This window comes from Rutidosis leptorrhynchoides, chromosome 4 (genome assembly GCF_046630445.1).
Source record: "Rutidosis leptorrhynchoides isolate AG116_Rl617_1_P2 chromosome 4, CSIRO_AGI_Rlap_v1, whole genome shotgun sequence".
Classification (NCBI taxonomy): domain Eukaryota; kingdom Viridiplantae; phylum Streptophyta; class Magnoliopsida; order Asterales; family Asteraceae; genus Rutidosis; species Rutidosis leptorrhynchoides.
In genome coordinates this window covers 164280229-164295263 of record NC_092336.1, presented here as the reverse complement: position 1 = coordinate 164295263, position 15035 = coordinate 164280229, and the positions used below count along the sequence as shown (strand labels likewise).

Below are 15035 nucleotides of genomic sequence, written 5' to 3'. Positions count from 1 at the left end.
GATTAACTTGTTCCATTTAACTATTTTGAAGGAAATGGCACCGACTACTCGACACACCGTGAATATGAATGAAGAGGAATTCCGTACTTTTCTAGCTTCAAACATAGCCGCAGTACAGGCTGCGCTACATACCAACAATAACCTTGGATCTAGCAGTACAGGAAATCGTGTAGGATGCACCTACAAAGAATTCACTGCCTGCAAACCTTTGGAATTTGATGGAACCGAAGGACCGATCGGATTGAAACGGTGGACCGAGAAGGTTGAATCGGTGTTTGCCATAAGTAAGTGTACTGAAGAGGACAAAGTGAAGTACGCTACGCATACCTTCACAGGTTCTGCGTTAACATGGTGGAATACCTATCTAGAGCAAGTGGGACAAGATGATGCGTACGCACTACCGTGGTCAGCATTCAAGCACTTGATGAACGAGAAGTACCGTCCCAGAACCGAGGTCAATAAGCTCAAGACAGAACTTAGAGGGTTACGAACCCAAGGATTTGATATTACCACGTACGAAAGACGATTCACAGAATTGTGCCTATTGTGTCCGGGAGCATTCGAAGATGAGGAAGAGAAGATCGACGCGTTTGTGAAAGGATTACCAGAAAGAATCCAAGAAGATATAAGTTCACACGAGCCCGCCTCCATACAACAGGCATGTAGAATGGCTCACAAACTAGTGAACCAGATTGAAGAAAGAATTAAAGAACAGACTGCTGAAGAGGCCAATGTGAAGCAAGTCAAAAGAAAGTGGGAGGAAAACGGTGATAAGAATCACCAATACAACAACAACAGCAATTACAACAATAATCGCAACAATTATCCCAACAATCGCAACATCAATCGCAACTACAACAAACGGCCCAACAACAACAACAACAACAACAACAACAACAACAACAGCAACTACAACAATCATCCCAACAACAATAATAACCGCAACAACAACAACAATCAGAAGCAACTATGCCAAAGGTGTGAAAAGAATCACTCGGGGTTCTGCACCAAATTTTGCAACAAGTGTAAAAGAAATGGTCATAGCGCGGCGAAGTGTGAGGTCTACGGACCAGGGGTTAATAGAACGAAAGGAACAAATGGTGTCGGAACGAGTAATGGCGGAGCAAGTAGTGTCGGAGCAAGTTATGCCAATGTAGTTTGTTATAAATGTGGAAAACCAGGCCACATTATTAGAAATTGCCCGAACCAGGAGAACACGAATGGACAAGGCCGTGGAAGAGTTTTCAATATTAATGCGGTAGAGGCACAGGAAGACCCGGAGCTTGTTACGGGTACGTTTCTTATTGACAATAAATCTGCTTACGTTTTATTTGATTCGGGTGCGGATAGAAGCTATATGAGTAGAGATTTTTGTGCTAAATTAAGTTGTCCATTGACGCCTTTGGATAGTAAATTTTTACTCGAATTAGCAAATGGTAAATTAATTTCAGCAGATAATATATGTCGGAATCGAGAAATTAAACTGGTTAGCGAAACATTTAAGATTGATTTGATACCAGTAGAGTTAGGGAGTTTTGATGTGATAATCGGTATGGACTGGTTGAAAGAAGTGAAAGCGGAGATCGTTTGTTACAAAAATGCAATTCGCATTATACGAGAAAAAGGAAAACCTTTAATGGTGTACGGAGAAAAGGGCAACACGAAGCTACATCTTATTAGTAATTTGAAGGCACAAAAACTAATAAGAAAAGGTTGCTATACTGTTCTAGCACACGTCGAGAAAGTACAAACTGAAGAAAAGAGCATCAATGATGTTCCCATTGCAAAAGAATTTCCCGATGTATTTCCGAAAGAATTACCGGGATTACCCCCACATCGATCCGTTGAATTTCAAATAGATCTTGTACCAGGAGCTGCACCAATAGCTCGTGCTCCTTACAGACTCGCACCCAGCGAGATGAAAGAACTGCAAAGCCAATTACAAGAACTTTTAGAGCGTGGTTTCATTCGACCAAGCACATCACCATGGGGAGCTCCTGTTTTGTTTGTCAAGAAGAAAGATGGTACATTCAGGTTGTGTATCGACTACCGAGAGTTGAACAAACTTACCATCAAGAACCGCTACCCACTACCGAGAATCGACGACTTATTTGATCAACTACAAGGCTCGTCTGTTTATTCAAAGATTGACTTACGTTCCGGGTATCATCAAATGCGGGTGAAAGAAGATGATATTCCAAAGACTGCTTTCAGAACACGTTACGGTCATTACGAGTTTATGGTCATGCCGTTTGGTTTAACTAATGCACCAGCTGTGTTCATGGACCTTATGAACCGAGTGTGTGGACCATACCTTGACAAGTTTGTCATTGTTTTCATTGATGACATACTTATTTACTCAAAGAATGACCAAGAACACGGTGAACATTTGAGAAAGGTGTTAGAAGTATTGAGGAAGGAAGAATTGTACGCTAAGTTTTCAAAGTGTGCATTTTGGTTGGAAGAAGTTCAATTCCTCGGTCACATAGTGAACAAAGAAGGTATTAAGGTGGATCCGGCAAAGATAGAAACTGTTGAAAAGTGGGAAACCCCGAAAACTCCGAAACACATACGCCAGTTTTTAGGACTAGCTGGTTACTACAGAAGGTTCATCCAAGACTTTTCCAGAATAGCAAAACCCTTGACTGCATTAACGCATAAAGGGAAGAAATTTGAATGGAATGATGAACAAGAGAAAGCGTTTCAGTTATTGAAGAAAAAGCTAACTACGGCACCTATATTGTCATTGCCTGAAGGGAATGATGATTTTGTGATTTATTGTGACGCATCAAAGCAAGGTCTCGGTTGTGTATTAATGCAACGAACGAAGGTGATTGCTTATGCGTCTAGACAATTGAAGATTCACGAACAAAATTATACGACGCATGATTTGGAATTAGGCGCGGTTGTTTTTGCATTAAAGACTTGGAGGCACTACTTATATGGGGTCAAAAGTATTATATATACCGACCACAAAAGTCTTCAACACATATTTAATCAGAAACAACTGAATATGAGGCAGCGTAGGTGGATTGAATTATTGAATGATTACGATTTTGAGATTCGTTACCACCCGGGGAAGGCAAATGTGGTAGCCGATGCCTTGAGCAGGAAGGATAGAGAACCCATTCGAGTAAAATCTATGAATATAATGATTCATAATAACATTACTACTCAAATAAAGGAGGCGCAACAAGGAGTTTTAAAAGAGGGAAATTTAAAGGATGAAATACCCAAAGGATCGGAGAAGCATCTTAATATTCGGGAAGACGGAACCCGGTATAGGGCTGAAAGGATTTGGGTACCAAAATTTGGAGATATGAGAGAAATGGTACTTAGAGAAGCTCATAAAACCAGATACTCAATACATCCTGGAACGGGGAAGATGTACAAGGATCTCAAGAAACATTTTTGGTGGCCGGGTATGAAAGCCGATGTTGCTAAATACGTAGGAGAATGTTTGACGTGTTCTAAGGTCAAAGCTGAGCATCAGAAACCATCAGGTCTACTTCAACAACCCGAAATCCCGGAATGGAAATGGGAAAACATTACCATGGATTTCATCACTAAATTGCCAAGGACTGCAAGTGGTTTTGATACTATTTGGGTAATAGTTGATCGTCTCACCAAATCAGCACACTTCCTACCAATAAGAGAAGATGACAAGATGGAGAAGTTAGCACGACTATATTTGAAGGAAGTCATCTCCAGACATGGAATACCAATCTCTATTATCTCTGATAGGGATGGCAGATTTATTTCAAGATTCTGGCAGACATTACAGCAAGCATTAGGAACTCGTCTAGACATGAGTACTGCCTATCATCCACAAACTGATGGACAGAGCGAAAGGACGATACAAACGCTTGAAGACATGCTACGAGCATGTGTTATTGATTTCGGAAACAGTTGGGATCGACATCTACCGTTAGCAGAATTTTCCTACAACAACAGCTACCATTCAAGCATTGAGATGGCGCCGTTTGAAGCACTTTATGGTAGAAAGTGCAGGTCTCCGATTTGTTGGAGTGAAGTGGGGGATAGACAGATTACGGGTCCGGAGATTATACAAGAAACTACCGAGAAGATCATCCAAATTCAACAACGGTTGAAAACCGCCCAAAGTCGACAAAAGAGCTACGCTGACATTAAAAGAAAAGATATAGAATTTGAAATTGGAGAGATGGTCATGCTTAAAGTTGCACCTTGGAAAGGCGTTGTTCGATTTGGTAAACGAGGGAAATTAAATCCAAGGTATATTGGACCATTCAAGATTATTGATCGTGTCGGACCAGTAGCTTACCGACTTGAGTTACCTCAACAACTCGCGGCTGTACATAACACTTTCCACGTCTCGAATTTGAAGAAATGTTTTGCTAAAGAAGATCTCACTATTCCGTTAGATGAAATCCAAATCAACGAAAAACTCCAATTCATCGAAGAACCCGTCGAAATAATGGATCGTGAGGTTAAAAGACTTAAGCAAAACAAGATACCAATTGTTAAGGTTCGATGGAATGCTCGTAGAGGACCCGAGTTCACCTGGGAGCGTGAAGATCAGATGAAGAAGAAATACCCGCATCTATTTCCAGAAGATTCGTCAACACCTTCAACAGCTTAAAATTTCGGGACGAAATTTATTTAACGGGTAGGTACTGTAGTGACCCGAACTTTTCCATGTTTATATATATTAATTGAGATTGATGTTTACATGATTAAATGTTTCCAACATGTTAAGCAATCAAACTTGTTAAGACTTGATTAATTGAAATAGGTTTCATATAGACAATTGACCACCCAAGTTGACCGGTGATTCACGAACGTTAAAACTTGTAAAAAAACTATATGATGACATATATATGGTTATATATATAGTTAACATGATATTATGATAAGTAAACATATCATTAATTATATTAACAATGAACTACATATGTAAAAACAAGACTACTAACTTAATGATTTTGAAACGAGACATATATGTAACGTTTATCGTTGTAACGACATTTAATGTATATATATCATATTAAGAGATATTCGTACATCATAATATCATGATAATATAATAATTTAAAATCTCTTTTGTTATTATAAACATTGGGTTAACAACATTTAACAAGATCGTTAACCTAAAGGTTTCAAAACAACACTTACATGTAACGACTAACGATGACTTAACGACTCAGTTAAAATGTATATACATGTAGTGTTTTAATATGTATTTATACACTTTTGAAAGACTTCAATACACTTATCAAAATACTTCTACTTAACAAAAATGCTTACAATTACATTCTCGTTCAGTTTCATCAACAATTCTACTCGTATGCACCCGTATTCGTACTCGTACAATACACAGCTTTTAGATGTATGTACTATTGGTATATACACTCCAATTATCAGCTCTTAGCAGCCCATGTGAGTCACCTAACACATGTGGGAACCATCATTTGGCAACTAGCATGAAATATCTCATAAGATTACAAAAATATGAGTAATCATTCATGACTTATTTACATGAAAACAAAATTACATATCCTTTATATCTAATCCATACACCAACGACCAAAAACACCTACAAACACTTTCATTCTTCAATTTTCTTCATCTAATTGAACTCTCTCAAGTTCTATCTTCAAGTTCTAAGTGTTCTTCATAAATTCCAAAAGTTCTAGTTTCATAAAATCAAGAATACTTTCAAGTTTGCTAGCTCACTTCCAATCTTGTAAGGTGATCATCCAACCTCAAGAAATCTTTGTTTCTTACAGTAGGTTATCATTCTAATACAAGGTAATAATCATATTCAAACTTTGGTTCAATTTCTATAACTATAACAATCTTATTTCAAGTGATGATCTTACTTGAACTTGTTTTCGTGTCATGATTTTGCTTCAAGAACTTTGAGCCATCCAAGGATCCATTGAAGCTAGATCCATTTTTCTCTTTTCCAGTAGGTTCATCCAAGGAACTTAAGGTAGTAATGATGTTCATAACATCATTCGATTCATACATATAAAGCTATCTTATTCGAAGGTTTAAACTTGTAATCACTAGAACATAGTTTAGTTAATTCTAAACTTGTTCGCAAACAAAAGTTAATCCTTCTAACTTGACTTTTAAAATCAACTAAACACATGTTCTATATCTATATGATATTCTAACTTAATGATTTAAAACCTGGAAACACGAAAAACACCGTAAAACCGGATTTACGCCGTCGTAGTAACACCGCGGGCTGTTTTGGGTTAGTTAATTAAAAACTATGATAAACTTTGATTTAAAAGTTGTTATTCTGAGAAAATGATTTTTATTATGAACATGAAACTATATCCAAAAATTTTGGTTAAACTCAAAGTGGAAGTATGTTTTCTAAAATGGTCATCTAGACGTCGTTCTTTCGACTGAAATGACTACCTTTACAAAAACGACTTGTAACTTATTTTTCCGACTACAAACCTATACTTTTTTTGTTTAGATTCATAAAATAGAGTTCAATATGAAACCATAGCAATTTGATTCACTCAAAACGGATTTAAAATGAAGAAGTTATGGGTAAAACAAGATTGGATAATTTTTCTCATTTTAGCTACGTGAAAATTGGTAACAAATCTATTCCAACCATAACTTAATCAACTTGTATTATATATTATGTAATCTTGAGATACCATAGACACGTATACAATGTTTCGACCTATCATGTCGACACATCTATATATATTTCGGAACAACCATAGACACTCTATATGTGAATGTTGGAGTTAGCTATACAGGGTTGAGGTTGATTCCAAAATATATATAGTTTGAGTTGTGATCAATACTGAGATACGTATACACTGGGTCGTGGATTGATTCAAGATAATATTTATCGATTTATTTCTGTACATCTAACTGTGGACAACTAGTTGTAGGTTACTAACGAGGACAGCTGACTTAATAAACTCAAAACATCAAAATATATTAAAAGTGTTGTAAATATATTTTGAACATACTTTGATATATATGTATATGTATATATTGTTATAGGTTCGTGAATCAACCAGTGGCCAAGTCTTACTTCCCGACGAAGTAAAAATCTGTGAAAGTGAGTTTCATTAATCCTTTTTTAAATGTTTTTGCAATATATATTTTTGGGACTGAGAATTACATGCGCTGCTTTTATAAATGTTTTACGAAATAGACACAAGTAATCGAAACTACATTATATGGTTGAATGATCGAAATCGAATATGCCCCTTTTTATTAAGTCTGGTAATCTAAGAATTAGGGAACAGACACCCTAATTGACGCGAACTCTAAAGATAGATATATCGGGCCCAACAAGTCCCATCCAAAGTACCGGATGCTTTAGTACTTCGAAATTTATATCATATCCGAAGGGTGTCCCGGAATGATGGGGATATTCTTATATATGCATCTTGTTATTGTCGGTTACCAGGTGTTCACCATATGAATGATTTTTATCTCTATGTATGGGATGTGTATTGAAATATGAAATCTTGTGGTCTATTGTTACGATTTGATATATATAGGTTAAACCTATAACTCACCAACATTTTTGTTGACGTTTTAAGCATGTTTATTCTCAGGTGATTATTAAGAGCTTCCGCTGTCGCATACTTAAATAAGGACAAGATTTGGAGTCCATGCTTGTATGATATTGTGTAAAAACTGCATTCAAGAAACTTATTTTGTTGTAACATATTTGTATTGTAAACCATTATGTAATGGTCGTGTGTAAACATGATATTTTAGATTATCATTATTTGATAATCTACGTAAAGCTTTTTAAACCTTTATTGATGAAATAAAGGTTATGGTTTGTTTAAAAATGAATGCAGTCTTTGAAAAACGTCTCATATAGAGGTCAAAACCTCGCAACGAAATCAATTAATATGGAACGTTTTTAATCAATAAGAACGGGACATTTCATTATGAACCGAGTGTGCCAACCTATGTTGGACAAGTCGGTAATTGTGTTCATTGACGACATACTTGTTTATTCAAAGAGTATGAACGAACATGAACGTTATTTGCGTGAAGTATTGAAGACATTACGAAAGGAGAAGTTGTATGCTAAGTTCTCCAAATGTGAATTTTGGCTAAGGGAAGTTCAATTCCTTGGTCATATTGTGAACAAGGAGGGTATTCAAGTGGATCCGGGGAAGATAGAGACGGTGAAGAGTTGGAGACAACCGACTACGCCTACGGAGGTCCGAAGTTTTCTCGGATTGGCCGGTTATTATCGTCGGTTTATCCAAGACTTTTCTAAGATCGCTTCTTCATTGACGAAATTGACGAGGAAGAACGCGAGGTTTGTTTGGGAGAACGAGCAAGAAGTTGCCTTTCAATTGTTAAAGGAGAAGTTATGTCAAGCTCCGGTGTTAGTGTTGCCGGAAGGAGTGGAAGACATGACGGTTTATTGTGATGGTTCGTTAAATGGACTCGGGTGTGTTCTAATGCAAAGAGGTAAAGTCATCGCTTATGCCTCTCGACAATTAAAGGAACACGAGACTAGATATCCGACTCATGATCTTGAGTTGGCGGCGGTTGTGCATGCGTTGAAAATTTGGCGTCATTACTTGTATGGTGTCAAGTGTACGATTTATTCGGATCATAAGAGTTTGAAACATCTCTTTAATCAACGAGATTTGAATTATCGTCAACGTAGGTGGATGGATGTGGTAAAAGATTATGATTGTGAAATACTTTATCATCCGGGCAAGGCGAATGTGGTCGCGGATGCGTTAAGTCGAAAGAGTCATCACCCGGTGTTACGATTGGGATTGTTACGTATGATTATTACTAACGAATTTCTTGAAAAACTCGGTGTGATTCAAATAGAGGCTTACGTTCACAACAAGCATGCGGAGCGAATTGTGGGACAATCGGAGTTCATTACTATGGGCTCGCGTGGTTTGTTGTCTTTTCAAGGAAGAGTGTGGGTGCCTAAGATGGGTGATTACCGACAAGTGCTACTCGATGAAGCACATAAGTCAAAGTATTCCATTCATCCGGGCGCGATGAAAATGTATCTTGATTTAAGGAAAGATTATTGGTGGTCGGGCATGAAACGTGATGTTGTGAAGTATGTTGAGCAATGCGTCACGTGTTTGCAAGTTAAAGCCGAGCACCAAAAGCCGTATGGTAAGTTACAACCGTTAGAAATCCCGAAATGGAAATGGGAGCACATTACCATGGATTTCATCACAAAGTTACCTAAAACGGCGAGAACCCAATTTGATTCGATTTGGGTTATAGTAGATCGATTGACGAAAAGCGCTTTGTTTCTTCCCATTAAGGAAGCGATATCGTCGGAGACCTTGGCTAAGTTGTTTATCAAGGAAGTCATCTCTCGACACGGCGTTCCTATATCGATTGTTTCGGATCGAGATACTCGTTTTACATCTCGATTTTGGGAAAAGTTTCATGAGGATATGGGTACACAATTGAAATTGAGCACGGCGTATCATCCTCAAATGGACGGTCAAACCGAACGTACGAATCAAACTTTGGAAGATATGTTACGCGCGTGCATTATCGATTTTGGTGGTAGTTGGGACGAGCACTTAGCTTTGGTGGAATTCTCGTACAATAATAGTTATCATACTAGTATTGGGATGCCACCTTATGAGATGCTTTATGGGCGTAGGTGTCGAACCCCGATTTGTTGGGGTGAAGTGGGACAAAAGGAAATCGGGAGTACCGATTTGGTTTTAGAGACGAATAGCAAGATTGATGTGATTCGAGAGCATTTGAAAAAGGCTCAAGATAGGAAAAAATCTTATGCCGATAAACGTAGACGAACGATCGAATTTCAAGAAGGTGACATGGTGATGCTTAAGGTTTCGTCATGGAAAGGTATTATTCGATTCCGAAAACGAGGAAAGTTAGCTCCTCGGTTTATTGGACCATTTAAGGTTTTAGCCCGTGTTGGTGAAGTCGCGTATCGTTTGGAATTACCCGAAGAGCTTGCGGGGATCCATAACACATTTCATGTTTCCCATTTCCGTAAGTGTCTTGCGGATGATTCATCTTGGGTGCCATTAGACGAGATTGAGCTAAATAATAGGTTAGAGTATATTGAGGAACCGATTGCCATACTTGATGAGAAGGTCAAAAGATTGAGACATAAAGAGGTAAGGACTTTTAAAGTTCAATGGCGTCGTAGTAAGGGTTCCGAATTCACTTGGGAGCCCGAAGAGTTTGTGTTGGTTTATCTTCCTTCTTGTCATGCGGCTTGGATCGCGAGGACGCGCTCCGATTCTAGTGGGGGAGAGTTGTAACACCCCGTTTTCCCGTACGTATCGAAAGGTACTTACTTAATCAATTGTACGTCCATAACTCGTTAGCTTATGCGTAAATGTACGAATATATATATATATATATATATATATATATATATATATATATATATATATATATATATATATATATATATATATAGAGGTCAGGGAGTATGTGGCTGTCCTATACCCAACTTGGGTGTAAAACCATTACATGATTGGTTAAATAAACAAGTAATATTTAATTTTTCAATATACCTCTTTAATTTCAACTTCCTTACAATCATCTAAATTATATTTTTAGGAACAATCATCTAAAACACTACGGAGTTACTGTTTAACAACAATAATTTTTTAATAACATTCAACCAAAACATTATTTTTAACAACATTCACCCAAAACATAAATTTTAATAACATTCATCCAAAACATAAATTTTAACAACAAATATCCAAAACATAAAACTTTAGCAACCTCTCCATAATTCATTCAACCGCTTTTTCAGCTTTTTTCTTTTGCAAAGAATCATCATACTGAAACAATATAAAAAATACATTAGTATCAATAAAATAAGATCATTGTAGGGATGAAAAAATATGTACTTGTTACCTTTTTAGTTGGGCACCCAGTTATGTAATGACCCAGTTCTTTGCAATATGAACAAGTCTTCTTTTTCTTCACTTCCATGGACGATTTTATTCGGGTGGGTTTCCTTGGACGTCCTTTAGTAATGGTAGGAGCAACCGGATCCCGAATAGATATTTGAGGCATCGTGTCGACGTGAGAAATCTTTACACGAGAATCTTCATATTTATTGTCAGGCATTTTCTCCTTTTTGCGAATATATTGTTCTTCTATAAAATTTGCCAACAAACTATTTAGTCTTTTGATCTCAAAAGAAGAATCTTTTGCTTGGTCCACTGCTTTGGTATAATTGGCTTGAAGACACCATAAACTTAGGGCACTAACTCCATTTTCATTATTTATTTCTTCAAATCCAATGCTACAATTACCAACCTTGTACCTAGCATCAAGTGTCCATCTTGGCAAAACATAATGATCAGGAAGGGTTTCAACATTTTTTTTCTTCATAACATATAAAATATGTTTGCACAATATTCCATGTGTTTCAAACTTTGCACATGAACAAACTGCATCCACCTTATTCACGAAGCAAAAGCTTACCATTCTCCAATATTTTTTTTCAACATTTAATTGACCAACCCTATAATGGATTCTTTCTGGACTCTTACTTACAGTCTCGTGAGTCAAGTTTTGGGTTGCATGTATCCATTCTTCTTTAAAAACTTCAAACATATTCCTTGTGTATAACTTACCTATAACATTAGAAGAAATTATTAAATAATTTTATTTTCTTGCGCATGCATTATAACGTAATTAAGTATTACTAGAACAATTAGTTACCTGCTTTTGCTTCTATAGGATGTACAGATGAATATATTGGCCTTGAGTTCATAGTTCGAAAGTCTTCATCTTCTTCAGCGGCCCTTCGAGAATCAACGGCTTTATCATATTGGATAACAAATTCGTTCAACATTGTTTTTGAATTAATATAACCATCAAAAAACGAATGAATGCTTTCACTTCGTTGACTAGTTGTCATGCCAGCCAAAAAAACATCTTTAAAGAAAACTTTGACCCAATGTTCTCTTTGCTCATACATATCCATCATCCAATTACTATTTCCAAGATTATACTTAGCACACAAAGTTTCCCATTCAGTTTCAAACTCTTCAACTGTATGACTATTAACCCACTTATTATAAGATGACTGAAAATCACTATATCGGGCTTTAAATGGTCGAAGATGTTCTAACTCATGCCTATTAATATGCCACGAACAGTAGCGATGTCGTGTGTTTGGAAAACTTTTGAAATTGCATTAGCAATCGCTTTATCCTGATCGGTTATCATTGCGGTTGGATGCTTGTTAAACATGCATTTTAAGAAATTCTTAAAAAGCCATTGAAAAGTCTCTTCTTTTCATTTTCAAGTAAGACACCACCAAAAAGAATGGACTGACCATGATGATTCACCCCAACAAATGGAGCAAATGGAAACTTAAATCTATTGGTCATATACGTAACGTCAAACACGACAACATCTCCAAATTTTAAATATGCATCTCTTGATCTTCCATCAGCCCAAAATAAGTTTCTAGGAGATCCATCATCAAACAAGTCTATTTCAAAATATTGACTAGTATCCACTTTTGATTTATCTTGAAGATGTTTGATTAACCCATAAAACTCCCTCCCTTTGTACAGCTTGCGTTGCTCGGCCAAAACATCAACACATTGCTTTGAGGTAACATCAGCTTCATATGATGGTTTCAATACATTTACAACCTTTTTTATTTGAGAAGGTCTCAACCCCGCCTGACCAAGTTCCAACATGAGTGACTTGCAAACCGTGTCCCGATGAAACTTACTATGAGAACGATGTTTTATTACTTTTGTTGGAGTAGTAATCAGCTCATGATTGTGTGTATCATTAAAAATATCAACAACCCATTTTACATTTTTTGTTTTTGTAATTCGAAGTAGCGCTTCACAACCGGTCCTTAATTCTCGACATTTCACAGATTTCTCATTCAGTTTCTTAAAACCTTCTTTGTTGCCTACATACAACTTTCGATAAACTTCATTTGTTGTCTTATTTTTGTAACTCCAATGTTTACGTATACCAAATCCGTGAAGGAGAGCATACCGATTATAAAAAAAATACGCGTCATCGGGTGTATTAAATACCTTTCCGATGATATCGTCATCACTAATTTCAGTTTCATCTACATCATGACTAAGGTTCATATCGACATCATTCGGTATCTCATTTTCATTCATATCAACATCATTTGGTATCTCGTTGTCATTTTCTGAATCTATATGGACAATATAACCATTTGTGTCGATGTCATTAATCAAATGAGTATCAAATGGATGATATGTTGAGTGATTAATTATATCCATCACTAACAAATAAAACTGAATATACGATGATAAGAATTAAAAATGCAAAAAAAATAAAGATGATTATACCTTTGGATTAAATGACGAGAAGTGATGGACATTCAACTTTGCACGATATTCTAGTTCCAATTGTGTTGCAATATCCAGTACAATATTGATTTAGCAACATCAGTAGAGAAAGAATTTTAATAGCTAGAGAATAGTAGAGAAATGTAGAGAGAGATTTCTAATTGACATGGAAACTGAAGGGTCAAGAAAATACGAAAGTGTTATATCTGATGTATTTTTTCTTTATAATAAAATATAAAATAATGTATTTTACTCAATAAAATATTAGTTCTATACCTAACTTGCATATATCACAGCCACACATCTACTTTTCTCATATATATATATATATATATATATATATACTTTTCTCATATTTATTTATATATACTTGATAATGCTGTGCATATATATATATATATATATATATATATATATATATATATATATATATATATATATATATATATATATATATATATATATATATATATATATATATAAGTTTAAACATGGGTTTTGTTAGCATTAAATCTTGTGAGACTATTGTGGAAGGCTAGGTGAATATAGGAAGCGGGTTTGGATTGTACAAATTAAATAACATCGAAAATTGTTTAAGATGGTCAAGCTGTTCATATGCAGCCTTAAGCCGCGCCGCGGCAAATGGGTCCGCGCCGCGGCATTTAAAGCAAACCTGGATCAGGGAATGGATTAAGAAGGGTCTATTTTCCCTTTATGTGTCGCGCCGCGACGATTGAGTCCGCGCCGCGACAGTTCTACTGGACTGGTGTCGGACTTAGCTCATTTTAAGGGGTTTTAAGGGGAAAAATGGTAAATTGACATGTAGATCTGATGGGAGCATTAACTCTCCACCACATATTCATTTATTTCATTTCCTTTTCCATTTTCTTTCCAATTTCTCTCCCAAAACACAAAACCCACTTAGTTTAATCTTGAGATTTGGAGTTGGAGATTTGTGAATCAAACCTAGGAGCGAGATTTAAAGTTGTTCTCCTTGTTACTAGCTACGAGAAGATAGTCTTGGTAAGTTCTAACTTTATGTTTTAAGTTTTAATTGGTTAAAGGCTAGGGTTTGGGTTACTAGAGATTTGTATGACCCATTTGAGGGTAAAATGGGTGAGTTTGGGTTATGTTGTTGTAATGAAACCCTAAAAGCCACAATCTAGGGTTTTGGCATTATGATTTGGGGTTGTAAGTGTTAATTGGTGTTGTTTGTCATTAATGCGCTTTAAGATTTATGAAAGAAGTGTTAATGGGTAAGTTTGACTTGATTGTGAGTCTAAGTAAAATAAAATGGGTCAAAATGTACTAGTTGACCTAATTAGATGAAATGGGTATGGATTGCCCTAAGTTTTGTGTTAATTGAAGTTAATAGACTTTAATTCACTAGTCTTAGATATTAAAGTCGAGTCTTGGCCATTTATGGGCGGTTGCGAGTAGTTGAGTAATTTAATGCAAATTGGGTCATTAAATGCTCAAGTGGGAGTATTGTGGTTAATCCCACTAGTTGTGAAATTGAATGTGCACTTAATGATTTAGGTACATTGCGTTGAAGCTCGGAAGTGCTAAATCATCATCCTTGTGACAAGGTGAGTGGAATAATTATACGTTCATGTATATGGCGTGTTTATTTGTGAATGTTATGGTATGAACCATGTGCCGGTAGTGCCATAACATGTATGTGACGGATAT

The 15035-nt window shown here is 36.3% G+C and overlaps 1 pseudogene; it reads right to left on the bottom strand.

Annotated features, from left to right (window-relative positions):
• Positions 1-10706: 10706 nt before the first annotated feature.
• Positions 10707-13274, bottom strand: LOC139841180 (protein FAR1-RELATED SEQUENCE 5-like; annotated as a pseudogene).
• Positions 13275-15035: the final 1761 nt, after the last annotated feature.